The 14,632-nt window shown below is 43.3% G+C and overlaps 1 protein-coding gene across 4 annotated transcripts in view; it reads right to left on the reverse strand.

Moving 5' to 3' along the window:
• zgc:92140 (uncharacterized protein LOC447854 homolog) overlaps positions 1–12,280 on the reverse strand; it is a 28,456-nt gene extending 16,176 nt beyond the window's left edge. For 2 of the 4 annotated variants that reach the window (XM_067597221.1, XM_067597220.1), the window contains exon 1: positions 12,079–12,279. The gene's annotated coding sequence lies outside the window, so the exon portion shown is untranslated. Of the gene's footprint in view, positions 1–12,078 lie in introns of all 4 variants that reach the window. The other 2 variants (XM_067597222.1, XM_067597219.1) reach the window with 2 other exon arrangements.
• Between the last annotated feature and the right edge of the window lie 2,352 nt (positions 12,281–14,632).

Consider the following 14,632-nt stretch of genomic DNA (forward strand, 5'->3'; position numbering starts at 1 on the left):
CCCGTCTGACTGCTGCCAGTTATGAAAATGGACACACACACACACGCACACACACACACACACACACACACACACACACAGAGGCAGGCAATGATTACCCATCACGGAAATGTAATCTTCAGTGCCGGTAACATAAATGAGAGTAGGAGGAGGTGTCAGATGAAGAAGAGTGGAGAGGCTTTTTTGGAGAGCGTAGAAGAGCTGTAGAAGACAGAAAAGACAAAGAAAGGGAGGGAAGTAGGTGGGCTGAGATGATGTGAGGTGGGGGGGAGGGAGGGGGGGGAGCAGGGGTGAAGGAGAGGATGGAAAATAGGTGGGATAGAAAGAGGCCAGAGAGAGAGACGAGCAGAGAACTTCAAAAGAGCCCCAACCGCCCTTCCTCCCTCCGTCAGTGATCCTCGGAGCGTTTGAAGTTGACAGGAGGACAGTGTTTACCCCTGTGTTTAGGCTGCGGCCGACCAGCCTCCATCTAGCTGGACGCAACACAAAGCGGCAGGTGGACAGGGTGCAGGGAGTTTATAGTGTGTGTCTGTGTGTCTGGGTACAGTAAGATTGACTGTATGGATGGTTGTGACTGTACTCTATGTTGTTGGCTTATTGCTGTAGTTTTGGCCATCACTCCTAATTGGTAATAATAAGATGGCACTCACCAGGTTACTGCTGAGGTTTGGGAACGTACTCGCATACGAAAGGAAAAGGAACATGAGCAGTCAGGTCGTCATACGGGTTTGAAACAAACCCGGAGGTTTGCAATGAGGGATTATAACAAACAACTTTCAGTTTCATTTCTTTCTAAAGTGGTTTAGATAATCTTGCTACACTGTTGGCTTGTTTACGACTTTAACTGACTGTCTTACAGCTTGTTCCCGGACCCACCTTTCCTTGTCGGACTTTGTTTTAGGGCTATCACCACTCCAAGATCTCCTGTCGCTGTCGGTTTTTATCCAAAATTGAAACTACTATTCGAACAAGTGCAAAGATGTAATACTTGATTAAGGCTGCAACTATGGATTATTGTCATCAGCAGATTATTTTTTCAATTCATTATTTTGGTTATAAAATGTGAGAACATAGTGAAAAATGCCTTATATGATCAACAGTCCAAAATCCACAGATGTACAGTTTACATGTCTGACAAAGAAGTTTCCAATTCTCACATTTGAGAAGCTGTATAATAGACGTATAATAAATAACCAGAGCGATTATTCGATTTATGACTTTAATAAACTGTTCTTTCTCACTGATTTATTGCCCTATCAATAAACTAGGCAGCTGTTGTTCTCTTTGCTAACGAAAATTGGAGGAAAAATAACGAGCCGTGCTGAAAGGATAATCATGACACGTCGCTATCTGAGAAGTAATGTGTGGAAGCCGTCTGGATTCAACACCATAGACGGAGAAATTGTGAATGAACGTGAGGCTCTTCGCTGCCCTTTAAACACGCCGCTGCCTTACAGTAACGTTACCATGACGACGGATCTGAAGTCACCTGTTAGCTTATCACTCGACTGCATAATTCCCATTTGCTCGTTGTTTGAAAAAGCGGCAGCGCTGTGATGAGTACAATGTTAATACCGACGGAACCGGTGACCAGAACTATAGAAGACTCAGGTTTGGATGAATTATCCTTTAATGCTGCTTTGGAAGTGTGTGAATGTGTGTGTGTGTGTGTGTGTTCAGTACAGGATAAAGGAATTTGTATATAAATCTCTTTCTCAGCTCTCCTGGTAAAATGACGGTAATCTCTGGAGCCTGAGCAGAGCTTACACATGAATTTCTCAAAGGGCCTCCAGGTGAGAGGTGGCTTTACCTAGAGGGGGGGGAGGGAGGAAGAGATCAAACACACACACACACACATCTCACACTTCACACACACACACATGCACAGAGACATACACAACTGGGAGATCTCAAAGCGGCCTCAGACACGTCGTCGCAAAGAGACACTGGCGGCAAAGTTTCAAAAATAATCTCATCCGGCATAATCCGCCTCCTGACAGCGTCGTTTAAATGAGGATTCAGCAGCCAACAGGATGAGGTGTGTACCTGGAAACACTGCCGCAGGGACGCGTGTTACCTGCCAGAGAACACGGCTGAGCGGGGAAAGTAAAACCAGAGAGAGCTACTGTACAGAGGAAAAGAAAAAGCAAAGACAGCAAGAAAGAGAGAGAGAGAGAGAGAGAGAACAAATAAAAAGGGAAGGAACAGTTGAGTCTCTCTTAACTCTGGGTTATTAGTGCAGAGCTGAAGTGAATATTAGATTAGCAAAGCGCAGAAACTCCCCCCCCCCCCCCCCCCCCCGTCTGAAACCACCAAAGTAACCGTATTGAGAAATGTGAGCAGCCTTGATGGATTTCAAATTTCAAAGGGTCTCCAGTGTCTGGGCAGCATCTGTGTGAAGGGCTTTGATTTGTGTGTACTGAAACATCAAATTGTGAGAAGGAGCGGGCTAAAAATAGTCCTAGCGGTCCCAAAGCTATTGTTGTGTGCAGGGATAATACTAGGCTGTATGAATCTGTAAGCCAAGCTGCTATTACATGGGTTACACATATGAGCCACAGCTAGTAGGGCCAACCATTACGCAGCCAAATACATTTATAAATAAATAACAGTGAGGTCTGTAATAAAGCAGTAGACACGGGGTTCGTTTGGTGACTATGATTAGTTCATTAATTATTAATTAAAGAATTAGTTGTGTCGAACAAACACAAAAACCCATCGCTGGTAGTCTTTTTTTTTTTGGAGCGGTGCTCGACTGTGGAGTCGACTGACGAGAGACTGACTGTTGCGTTTGGCAACAGGGCATTTGAGAGCAGGAAATAAGAAAAAAAAACAAACTTCTGCTGCACAAAATCATGCTTATTTTTTTTTTATTTTTGTCAAATCTTGGCCTTGGTTTCTTGTCCAATCCTCCCTGTGTAGATACTGCTTCCCGTTAAAGGGTTTACAAGCAAAAAAAACCCCCCAAAAACTAAAGGATCAGGATATCTCAGTGTCTGCCGCTCTTTTGCATCCTCTTACAAGCTTTTGCATGTGTTTCACCGTACAAATGAGATCAGTGCGTACACTTTGGCATCTGCAGCTGGAATCAAAAAAAAAAAAAAACACACCAGGCCTGAGCTCTATCCGACGAGCTGCTCTGTGCCACATGCGAGACCACAGCGGGGCGTTGCTCAGTGTTGATTTAACCCACAGGACAGCTGGACTGTGCTCCTCTGACTTCGCCTACTGCTGCTGTAAGAGTGTGTCAATGGGACAAATTTATACCGGCAAGTCAGCTAAGATCCTCACACCATCCGTCTCCTTCTGCTTCACACATACACACACACACTCACACACACACACACAAGCTGAGCCAACTTGATCTGATAAACATCCAATGTCTGAAGGGGATAAGGGTGCTTAATACTAACTGGCACACAAACACTCCAGGATGCATGCGATTCACTCCAGATGCTTATCATTCATTGTGGGAATACTTGCCAAAGCAAAGTAGTAGTCTAATTTAGAGATAAAAATAATGTTATGATGTCAGCTCGCAGCTCTTGCGTCATTTCTAGCTGAACTTGAGCCAGATTTGGCAAAGAGCCTCACGTCGATGTTTCACCCTCCGAGCGATCTTAAATATGTCAACACAATAATATATTTATATACACGCTAAGGCTAAAAGGTATCCTTAACACATGGCAAATAACAAAGCCCTTAATATGTATACGATTTGGCAAACACACAGGCTTACCCCGTGTCTGCATACCTGGAGGTGGGACGTGACCTACTCTCGGTTGTGTGAATAAGCCTCCTTTACAAGTCAGTTTGTCAAAGGAGGAACTCGAAAAAAGGGGACCGTGGAGGGAGATGTGAGCGTACATGCTTGCATAAACACACACCGCGCACACAGGCCGAGCAGTGTGTGCAGTCGGCGCTGCTAAGGTTTCTCAAACACCGGGGCTGTGCCAGAGGCAGAGCAGGCGACCACAGAAGCCTGAAAAACTGGCTGAGCAAAAGCGAAAGAGAGGAGAAGAATACTAGAAGGACGTTTCACAAGGCGAGGAACAGGTTATTTTTTTCTGTATGGGTTTGATTCCCTGTCTGGGTTTCTAAGTTCCCATCGTAAAGCTACTGTAAACGGGAGTGCCTGACTGTGATTCAGCTTCCTGGAAAGAAAAGAGATTTGAAAGCCAGGGAGGGGAAGTGATGACTTCAGCTGCGGTCAAAAGCTGCAGGGAGACTCAGAGCTGCAGGGCAGGTCTTTTCAGTGAACCCACCTGTGACAGCGCAGAGATTCACACTTCGTCGTGATGCGCTGCTTAGTGCTGAGCAATGCTCTGCTGGTCTAATGCTGTTCTGTATTAAATTGAAGTGAAGTAGAGCTGGTCAGCAAATTGCCAAATGATAGTGGTACAGTGGCAGAGTTTAACCAAATCTACAGAATCTTCTATAAGCTAAATAGGATTGATTATAGAGTTTACCCAAAGAAACTCATCTCATGATCAATTTAGTTAATGGATGAGGATCTAAACAATAGTCACACACAATAAATATATATGGCCTTTGCTGTTTGAAATAGCGCCTATGCTCTTTTCACCTTGAGATCAATATTTGGTTTCATAAAACTAGTTTTTATGATGTTAGTCCACTTTTAAAGTGAGGTGGCCCGCCTCTGCTATAAAATATTACAGCAAACCTAGAGTAGAAATATGATTATACGTATCACAGCAGGAGCAAGATAGATATTTCACTAAATCACACTATATACAGTATTGTGCAGGCACTCTAGTTTGTAGTTTAGGGTCTGACTCATAATGTAATACCGTCAGGAAGGCGTCTAATCGGTCCCAAATTTATTCTGCAGCATAACAACGACCCCCCAAACATCTCCAGTGACAAGAACAAGGAGTCCACTAACAGACGTACAGCTCCCACAGAGCCCTGATCTCAACATCATGGAGTCAGTCTGGGATCACATGAAGAGACATAAACAACTGAGACGCCTAAATCCACACAAGAACTATGTCAACTTCTCCGAGATGCAGGAACAAACTACCTACTGACTGCCAAGTGCAGCACAAGTGTACCGAGAAGAACTGTTTAAAGGCGAGGTGTAGTCACATCAAATATTGATTCAATATCGGTTTCTTCCATTTACTCCACTTTGTATGAAGTTAACTGATAAATGAAGACTATACATGGCATTATTTTTAAAAGCATCTTCACATTAGTGCTTGAAACATATGCGCAGGACTGTATATCAGTATTTTCCTATGAAATTCCATTGACCATCCATAGAAGCTTTTATCCACATGGCTCAGCGCTAATATGAAGTGTCCAAACCATTCAATTCAAATAATAATTGTTTTATGTTTGTGATTGTATTCATTGGTTTTATGCTTATATTTTATACATTATCTAAGATTCTTACCTTGGAATGAGTGAAACGTTAGAGCAAGCAAATATATCAAGATATCATACATTTTCTAGAAAACGAATTGGGAAACAATTCAATTTAATGCCACTTTATTGATCCCTGTAAGTGACAGTTTATGGATCAAACCACCAGACATTTTGACTTGTCATGGTAGGAAAAGCACAGGTGTTACTAATCACATTAAATGATTGCTCAGCTCTCTCTCTCGAGTGTCCCGGTAACCATGACAGTGTGACAGTGAGGCAGCGCGCACAGCATCAGGACCCTGAAACTGAAGCAGCTAAATGGAATTCAGCCAAAGGCCTACCAGTGACCCGGAGATATTAAAGTGATAGCAACCACAGCATAAACTGAACGGCGAGATCGATGACAGCTGACAAATATATATTGTCTCGCAGCATATATTTTCATATTGCTCAACCGTAACACAGCAGCGAATACTTCCCCGCTGATGGCTAACCTGACAAATGTAACGCTACGTTTGCTCTTACAGTAAATGCGTAAACGGCATACCTGAAGCAACTTCACGACACAGCGGTGGAGAATCGCTGCTGTGTGCTGCAGTGTGTCGAGCGTGTCTTTGCCTCTCTCTCTCTTTCTGTGACAGAGCAGAGTTTCAGCACCACTCCTGGGCCAACGCGCCATAATATTTACTCTAGCCAGGCAGCAAATGCTGCACCTCTCCTCTTGTCCCAGTTTAAGCACTCCATCAGTCTGACAAGCTTGGGAGGCCGTGCCAACGCACACAGGCGGGGGGGGGGGGGGGGGGGGACAGTAAAGGTTTCTCTCCTGAGTGGTTGTGGTGTTGCTTAAAGTCTATGTCTCCATTGTCTGTGTCACCGCCTGCTGTTATGTGAGAGGGGGGGCTCGTTCCTCTTTCCTCACTGTTGTAAAGGAGGGAACAGGGGGAGAGGAGGTAGACACAGGAGCTCCACTGTTCTGTTGGCCTTGTGACTGACAAATGAGAGACATATTACACATAGCTATGACGTGCTGGTCAAGACAGTCAAATTGTTACATACATATACTTTGGCAGAAGGCCTCTGTTTTTACTCCAGGACCATAAAAACCAGTTGAGTCGAAATATATACCATTTCCTTTCACTTCTGTAGTCTGATTCACATCTGGCCTGATGTTCTTATAGAGCTACATGTATATTGGGCAACAACTTAATGCAGGTATACCCAAACCAAACCACAAAGGATTGATCTACCCAATACAGACTGGGATAAAGGATAAAATATCTCCTCTGAGGCCCATTAAAGGCTGGAGTTTGTACACCTCAGCTCTCAAGAGCGAGACAGATTCAAAGAGCAAAAGCAAGCGGTCGTGCTCATTTTATTCCCTTGCAATACTCCTCTGTTCAGCCAGTTTCCAGTTGTGAGGTAAAAGCAGGTCAGAGTCTGAGGTGATTGGTGGGTGAGGAGAAGGATCAAAAGGGTGGAAAAGTGAGTAAGAAATGCTTTAGCAATATCGTGACTTCCTCCTGCACAGACATGAAAGACTCAAACGCCTCAGAGGGAGAATACAGTCACAGCATCAGGTGGGTCATTGATTCTAGCTTTCGGGTAATAGTGGTAAAATTTGTACACGTTTGACTCTTCTACCCACCAATTTGCAAAGTGCCTTGACTAACCTTTGATGTAAGACCCTGTTCTATTCTTAAGATGTGTTTAACAGGAGGGGTTTTTGGTTTTAGCAGCCACTGTGGTTTGAAGAAAATGATTCATTTTTTTTTTTTGTCATGGCTGCAATTCTTCCAAAGTTAAATGATCTGCTTGTAATTGCTAATGATGAACCTACAAATGTGTGTGTGCAGCATCCTTGTTGTTTTTCCCCTCATTGCATTGATATATTCAAGTTTAGTACGCGCGCTCACTCGCTCATCACATTCACATTCACGAACAGACAGTCGCACATGGCTGACAGATCGTTGCTTCTCCAACACAGCAGCCACACAAGGTCAAACATGTTTATGTTTTCTCTTCCAAATCCATCTGAATTGCTAACATACCAGCCCACAAACCGGCAAAATAAAAGAATACCAGCATTAATATTCATTTGAAATTACCAGAGCTGAAAAAAAAAAAAAAAACATATCTATGTGTAATTGGCGAGCACGCCGCAGGATAATTGGCAAAGCCATTTCGGATGTGTGTGTGCGTCTGCATGTGTGAATGAGACACATTGAAATGTTTGCTTGTTGTTCACCAACAACAGGCTGCAGATGAGCCTGTGTTTCATGTCTCAACATGGCTGGTGCGATCACCACAATGTTATTCTTTCAGATGCAAACCAGCGCTTTTCCTCGTCTATTATCCCGCACTGTGGTACTCAGGCTACGGCGAGGATGCCTTTCATTCGATGGGCCCTTCAACAGTTTTTAATCAAATGTCTAAGAGACTAATGATGGCCAACATGAGGTTATTATGCTTCACAGTTAGCTGATAGTAGCTCTGCTGGGAAATGGTTGAAACCTCTATCAGAATACTAATAAGGATATTTTCCACTACTGATATATTTGTGATTTCTTATAATATGGCAAATGTATGGGTTTTTCCCATGAAATGGTTTTGTGGAGGTGGTAAGCCACAGAAGTCTTGACACATCTCATTTCATAATAAGTTTAGTTAGTATTCGACAGCCTAAGAAATAGTCGCATTCATTCAAAGTGTGGCATTTATGGTGTGACGGCACCTCTGATTTTTTTTTATTAAGATTCGTGTTTTATTTCATAAAGGTTTTATTATGTTGGTGTTGGAGGTGGTCGAGGTGAAGTAATGCACCTGTCTGCATTACAAGAGACCAAACTCAACACAAAGTGAGTTTTTAAATGATAGTTTGGCCAAATTTCATTAATTTGGTACATTAGAAATTTGAAGTAGGGCTGCAGTCCTGACGATTATTTTCATTATCGATTAATCTGTCCATTATCTTGTCGTTTGAATAATTAATCCTTTGGACTATAAAATGTCAGAAAATAGTGAAAAATGCTCATCACAATATCCAAGGGTGACCATGGTGACGGTTTCAAATTGCTTGTTTTCTACAACCAACAGTCTACAACATGAAAATGTTTAGTTTTCTAGAATGAACAGCAAAGAAAAGTAGCAAATCTCTGAAATCAATGAATGTTTGCAGTTTCTGATTGAAAAAATGACTTAAAAATGATTAATTGATTATCACAATGGTTGCTGATTAATTTTCTGTTGATCGACTAATCAATTAGTTGTTTTGGCTCTAATTTGAAAAACAATGACTAAGGCTGAAAAAAGTAGTTGATTACTTTATTAGCTATTTTTATGAACAGTTCATCATTTCAGTCATTTTAAAGAAAAAAAAGTGCAAGTTGTGCACATTTACAGGTTCTAGCTTCTCAAAATCTAAGGATTTGATGCTTTTATTTTCTAAAAAAAACTATTTGAATATCCGCCTCAGGTTGTGGGTCTCTTCATTATTTTCTGACTTCTTTCTAACTGACAAATTAATCAGCATTGTTTCATCACAATATGACTCCTCTGAAAGTTGATGAATAATAATACTAAATTGGATGATCCACATTCATCGCTGTAATTTCTGTTCTGTCTGTTCATATCAGTGTTGACGCATCAAGCAGCATAAAGACTAGTTATGTTTAATTTCTCTTGCAATGTCGTATCATAAAAAGCAACTAGTGTTACACATAAAACATCTAAATATCATGTAAGGCAATAAGCTTCTGTATGGCTTGTGCACAATATCAGAAGAATTAAAGGACATGAGAGTCAGTAATGTAGTGGAAAGTAACTACATCACTGACCAAACACTGTACCTGATCCAAGACAATTAGTATATTTGAGGTTATTTTCCATTCCCCTAGCTTCATATTAAATGTATGGGGCTTTTACTGAAGGCTGAACACTCTGTTTGTTTTCTAACATCAATCTATCTGTGGAGTTATAATTATCAAGGGACGGTGATCCTATCATCCTATCAGAGACCATCTTATCTGCGGTGGAGAGATCTCGGAAACAGATTCATTCTGTCTGATGGGAAAAAACTATGGAAAGATTCACCCAGCACTTCAGAGTGAACATAGGAGTGAGAATAAGAGATAAGGGGGTGGTGGTGGTGGTGGTGGTGGTGGTGGTGGTGGTGGGTGGGGGGGGGGGGGACTGACAAGCTCAACCAGTACTGGACTCTCCTTTTCCCATCCAAACTGGACTCTGAACACAAAGTGCACTGTAAACACAGTCAGGGACACAGTGAGATGTTGCTTTATCATGTGTCAGACACAAGCAAACAAAGCATGCATGTGGAGTAAAGGCTGCACAGCCAACCCCTGCTGACTCAAAAGGGCAGCAGTAAAGAGGCAGACTAATGGCAGAAACATCCCACAATCCACTGATCTGCACGTCAGCTGCAATGCAGACACACACATACACAAACACAAACACACGTGCGCGAACCAGACGACAAAGCAGAGGATAATGACACAAATGCAGTTTTTTCAGGGTTTCGTGCTGCAACGTTTGCTGCTGTAAGCTTTGATTATTCAGTCAGGTAGAGAAACCGATCGGCCAGCGAGCCGGTCAGTCAAACTGACAGACACACAGGACGCAGAGGGAGATCGTGTTGTGCTGGCCTAGTGCTTTGTGCACTGCAATATAGACTACCTCATCACACCTGACAGCAGGAGCACTGCCACGGAGAGAACACAAACTGGAAGTAAAGAGACAGCCACGGGAACTCCTTCCCACACCCACACGTACACACACAGACACTGACAGACAGAGAAGACACCCTGGTAACCATGGAAACGCTCCACCTACTCTCACGGTGACATCACAGGTGTTGCATCATGACCTGAACAGAGCCCCAAACAATCACCTGAACTTCTGGTAATCAGCTCAAGGTGAAGAGGCCACGGGTGGACAGGCTGGACGGGGTTGGGAGGGGGGGGGGGGGGGGGGGGGGGGGGGGCGCGGGTGATGATGATGGTGATGATGATTGAGGGGGATTTGAGAAAGAAAGAGAAAGAGGAGGACTAAGAATAGAATTCCGCCTCAGAGAAAGAGACGGAGAGGAAAAGAAAGGAGTGAGGAGGAGTGAGACTCAGTCTCTTCTGATAACCACCGGAACCAAAAGCCATATGTGAGCAATGGCTCATAAGCACGTACACACACACACACACACGTACAAGTACACACACACACACAACGCTCTGTGATAAGCAAGGGAGGGAGGGGCAGGAGAGAGAAAAGCAGATGGAGGCACATAGATGAAGACGGACAGATAAATCAAGACTAAAGTAGGGAGGGGGACATGCAACATCCACTCACAGGATTGCTAACCTATATACTGTAGTCCTGATGTAAGCTGCGGGTGACAGGGTGCTAGGCGCCGCAACCTCCGGCCACACCAACCTACTTTCACACCGGGGCAGCCATCAAATGGATATAATGGTGATGTAATGGTTAATCACACACGGAAATCTACAGTGGCTAGTGGACTTATGGCACACTTAAACGCAGCAGCCAGGAAGGCATTTGGAAACTTACTGAGCCCCTTTAGGGGATGTGATGTTTCTAATAATGTCTGAGGAAGTGGGGAAGGATACATTTGAAATAGACTCCGGCTAACTTTTCCCAAATGAGCTGCAAATGAGCCTATATATCAAATCTAATTCCGGCCGCTGTGACTTTTCCCAATATTATCTAGAAGCTCCTGCCTTCCCTCTGAGGCAGACACATTGCTACAGTAATGCAGTAATGAGCTGTCTTCAGTGGTGTCTAACCAAACAGATGGGAATGTTTTTCTCCTATCATATCAGACTAACATGTGAGCTGTGAGGCAAGCACATCAGCAGGAGCAGCAGGAGCTCCCCCCCCCCCTGACCCGGGCCACAGAGCTCTGTGTCCTGGTGCTGTGCTGTCCTGTCCTGTCCTGTCCTGGGGCTGCAGCTCGGCTCAACAGCTGTGTCCAGCTGCGCTACAGGGAGACACTGGGCGCTTTGTTCCCCACAGGGGGAGGCAGAGTTGTGGGCAGAGGGAGTTGCAAACGGTCTCCCCGTGTGTGTGCGTGTGTGTGTGTGTACACATAGTTTCATTTCCACAAAAGGTTAACGGCATGTAGCCTCAGCCAGCCCCAGGTCTCATCTTCCCTCTGTTGTTGAGTGTTTCTCCAAAAAACCAAACGGCCTTCCAGCAGCAGCAGCAGCAGCAGCAGGCAGAGAGGGAGCAGCGGGACAGGGTGGCACAGCCAACCAGGATGTGTGGAAAATTTGAAAATGCGCTGAGCCAACGCTGTCCAAGCCCCGAGCGAACACACTCACACACTCAAAAAAAGAAAAAACCAGAAACGTATACCATCTCCTTCGAGTCCTCTTGTGTTTTATCAGCCAGTAAAAGCTGAGATAAACCCGAGTTTAATCGCGTTGCAGGGGAGAAACCTCTCTTCCCCCCCTCTCCAAGACATCAAAACATCGACAGACTGATGCGAAGCCCAGTGTGCAGGAAGGAGAGCGCCGGGTAATCACGGTACACTCAGGAAGCAACAACAAAAGAGAGGAGTAAAAGAGAGACAGAAAGCACGAGCAGGGACGTGGTTTTCTCTCTGAAGGGTAAACGACACCTCTGGGAGACGATTAACGAGCGATACACGCTGGTACTTACTCAGATGAACCGGTTCCGCTCGGTCCACTGGAGGTTAGCCGGTCGGTCTTCCCGGCTGCGTCGGGCGGGATCTGCGCTATGGAGACAGGAGAGCTCAGAGCCTGGAGGACTGAACGTAAACTGTGGCTTGCGTCATTTCACCAGGATGCCACTATTGCGCGCAGCAATGCAGCCATCTTGCTGAGGAGTGCCCCAGCAACTCACCCAATCACTGCCGGACCCGAGCTGCTTCCTTATTGTGGTTCCAGAAATGAAAGTGATCCCCCTCGTGAGCTGCTAGTACTGTATTTACCACTTTAACATGCAGTGGAAGATTTTAAAGGTCATGCGTTTACAATCATGTTTTCGTATTTTCCCTTCATGGAAATATGTGTTTGGAGATCAACTTTAATGTAGTAGTGGGAAGTAAATAACTACAAGTATTGTGCAAGTATTCATGGTACACTATACACTATATTTCAGAGACAAATATTGCACTTTTTTCACTCTGCTATATTCATCAATAGTGAGAAGTGAGTAAAATTTTACATAGAAAACATAAAATATGATGTATTATTAAAGATTAAGCTACCAAACAACACATTAAGTGGTTATAATTACTCCATCTAAAGCTGTTTTAATGAATCAATAATAATGATCCAATATTATTGGTATATACAGTAGTATAAAACTATGATAGTAGTGTCCAACAAGTACTTTTTACATAATACTTTAAGTATATTTTGCTGCTTATACTTGTGTTTTTCACCCTTTACTGAAGTAAAATGTTGAATGCATGACTTTTACTTGTAACAGAGTATTTTTAGTTATATTTGCTGCTTTTTCTTGAATAAGTACATTTTTTGGCTTATATTTGTGTACTTTTACTGAAGTGACATTTTGAATGCAAGACTTTTACTTGTACCAGAGAATTGTCTGAGTTATATTTGCCGCTTTTTCTTCAAAACTATGAGATCCTCCTCCACCACATCTTACAGTAATTCTACAGTATATGGTGCATAATAAGAATTTTCCACAGACGTATGTCACGTTCACTGAGCTATGTGGGTGTCCGCCAACTGATTCAAAAATAAAACCTGCAAGCTTCCACTCAAATATTCCACTTTCCTCTGCAAGTCAGCTTGTTGGGTTGTTTTTTTTGTTGTTTTTTTTTTTTTTTTACCATTTTCTCAGGACAGGAAATGAGCAAAATATTCATAAAGCCCCTTTTACATCATTAAAAAGTGGTGCGACACTTAAGGTTTACAGTACGAATAAGAAACTTGTGTTGGATTCAACTGTGCCTGCATCCTACTAACATAATTATTCTTCCATTTTACATAATTTCTCTGAAATCTTAGCATCAAAACCAAATCAAACAGCATAAATCCAAAGAATCAAGTCAGTCTTTCCAGTTTCCCCTCTCAATTTTTTATTTATTTCATCTTGTTAACTTATTGGCTTATTTCTGCTCCTTCCAGTCAGTCAGCAACTACAGCATGACAGACAGATCATATAGCACCCTCCTGTGGCGATCCACGGGTGTGTAATCAACCCCAACGCACTGCCGAGGGTGTGTCTGCTCCACCCAATGTGGTCCGGAGGTTGTTGGTTGTGGGTTGAACCAGAACCTGAGCAAACAGCGCTATATATTTTTTTTTTTCCCCCATCAATACATCTTGACAAATACATATTTACATTGACAGATGACTTCATATATCCTCCAGATAGATTTGGTGTTGAGTTTGTCTACCATAAAGCCATAAAAGATCCTGCAGCTTATTCAATCTCACTGACCCTTAACTCAATTAAGTCCTTAACTTGCAGTTAACCATCAATGTATACATATGATTAGGCCCCGAACCCCTGAAACCAGTTAATGTTGCATCACAAATAAGTCATCACATTTAAATAAAACAAATTGGTCGATGGATTAATTAGTCTGAAAGTAGTCGTTGGACCAGCATTCATTTGAGCTAAAGGAGTCAGAAATGCATAGAGAGAACGACAGTGTGAGAAATAATTTGGGTTGGAAAGCGAGACGCTGACACATACAGTCTGGTCCATGTCATTCATTAGGGTTTGTTATGACAGATAAACAGAAACTGTATGAGAAAGTGAGGTAAGAACCCTGGTCTCTCATCCATCATCTACCAGGCTAAAGGACTCCCTTATGGTCCAGAGAGATACAGTATGTGGGCTGCCTTGGCACTTGATGCCATCCGTAGAGGGCAAGAGAAGAAGCAGTCATGAAAAGTTTGATTTTTAACCATGTCTGATGTTTAAAAAAAAAAAAAAAAAAAAGGCTTCTCCTCTGCTTCTTTTCAGTTCATCAGTGTTTGATTGAGGCTGGTGACGTGTGAAGATGCGCTCCCTCCAGGTTTCTTCCCATGGCGGGATCAAACCACAGTCACAGGGCACGACATGTCAGACAATTGTCAGAGCTCATCTTTCTCCATCTGCTGGAACGCCTCCAAGTCTTCCCGCCAATCAGCTAGCAGTTCATCCACTGACTGGTTGCTGGAGTCTGTGTCGCCCTCGGGCTCCTCTCTCGAGTCTTTCTCCTCTTTAGGCT

The sequence above is a fragment of the Thunnus thynnus genome, chromosome 8, assembly GCF_963924715.1.
Source record: "Thunnus thynnus chromosome 8, fThuThy2.1, whole genome shotgun sequence".
NCBI classification, from domain to species: domain Eukaryota; kingdom Metazoa; phylum Chordata; class Actinopteri; order Scombriformes; family Scombridae; genus Thunnus; species Thunnus thynnus.